Below are 1,951 nucleotides of genomic sequence, written 5' to 3'. Positions count from 1 at the left end.
TTTTTTTTTTTTTAGAAATACATATAAAATTTGTGTACAAGTATATTCCTACTTATTAAAATTTTGGGAACAATCTATGTTTTAAGATATTGGAATAATGTATGTTGCTGTATATTTTGGTTTGATGGTCTTTTGCAAATTTGTCCTCTAGGGATATTCCATGCTTCCTGATATATCAACAAGGAATATAAAGCATTTTCTTAGCAAGAATTCAAGTTGGCAAAAAATCTTTCGAATGGAACATTTTAATTAGAATTTCTCAATGAGAAAAATTACAATGATTTTTATTTTTATGAAAAGAAGTTATATTTCTGCTCTTAGAGAGAGAGAGAAACAGACAATTGGGGAAGTGCAAACCTGGCTTTAAATTATATCCACTTTGATGACAGTAATATTTCCAAAAACATACATTTGTAAAGATAAAAACTACTTTTCATCTTTTACATATTCTTAGCTTTAGAAGAAGTCAAATTCATAAATTTCACCTAAATATTACAGTCAAATGGAAAGACAGAGGCACAGAATTTTGCATCTTTACATTACAAATAAATGACGAAAGAAATATTAAGTAATTTTGATAGATAGGAAACTAAATATGAATTCCCCATTCATGCTTTCAAAGACAGAGTCATACGGTATGTTCTGCAACCATGCAGGCCACTAATTCAATCCCCTTCATTTTTCATGTGCCTGTGACAAACCTTTGAGCCTCTGTGGACATGTCAAGACTGTTTACATTTCCTGTCTTCGCACATACATTTCCCTGTACTGAAGACGCACCAATAATACCACAGGTAAATACATCCACAGATACATAATATTCCACATATTATTTGAGATTAAGCTGGACTCATAGTCACTCTTTTGAGTCAGTTTTCTCTCCTGTTCTCTCTTAGCCTTGACCCAATTGCCTGTCTGGGGTTACGTGTTCTTCCAACAGTTATGCAGCTCATTAGTGGGCCAGAGGCAAGAAGATTAATCCTGGCACACATTATATGTGGACTAGGAGGTATTTCAATTTTAAATGGTCCAATATTTTTATATTGCATGCTCTATTAAAAAATTCCTTATTTCCAGTTTTGCTGGAGAAGCAAATAGATATGCCAAATTTTCACATGTAATAATTCTAGGGAACAGAGCACCACCCATATGATAGACAGGAACAGTCAGGTTAGCCACACTCCTTCTCGCCCCTTCACATTCTGGGTCTCTCTGCTCTCGTGTAGTATTATATTTGCACTCTATGTGAGCATTTTTATCATAGAGAACTATTTATTTGTATTTAGTCTACTTTTCATCTTCTAAGACTTTACATTATTAGACTTGGATACCCTAGACTACAGGTCCATGACTGTCACAGATAATTAAAAAAAAAAAAAGATCGATTTTTATTTATTTCTGTATACCAAAACTGGGGAGTAAGCCAGTGTATGGGAGCAAGAAGAGAGGATTTACCAGAGACAGAATGTGGAGCCAAACAGGCGCATCTTCTGAAATAAACTGCTGAGGGGAACAGCAGGGAGACAGGAGAAATCTGCTGTGCCATATGGGTCAGCAACCTGGTCGGGGATCCAACTCGTGCCTGGTGGTTGGTGATGGCTTGATAGCACTGCAACTTAACACCTGCGTCCAGGGAGGCCCCCATCATCACAGATTATTTAAATCCTTCATTTGTTGCTACTATAATGTTCATCATTGTAGCCAATTTGAACCACAACTTTTTCATTCTCTCACTCCCATCTTATTTTCAGTGCTATTAAACATATCTATCTATACCTACCAATCACCTGCCCAACTACTGTTTTATTTATTATGCATGTAATAACCAAAAAAAAAATTGTTAGAAGGCAAAGAAATTGATAATTCTCAATCCAAATGAGTTCATATACAAGAAATTAGTTTAAACAATGTCCCATGTTTTTAGCATCCTTCCATGCAATTGGCTCCCTGC

Source organism: Condylura cristata, unplaced genomic scaffold, assembly GCF_000260355.1.
Source record: "Condylura cristata isolate star-nosed mole 26May11 unplaced genomic scaffold, ConCri1.0 scaffold00003, whole genome shotgun sequence".
NCBI classification, from domain to species: Eukaryota; Metazoa; Chordata; class Mammalia; order Eulipotyphla; family Talpidae; genus Condylura; species Condylura cristata.
The sequence above is the reverse complement of the archived record's forward strand: the minus strand, read 5'-3'. Positions refer to the sequence as shown.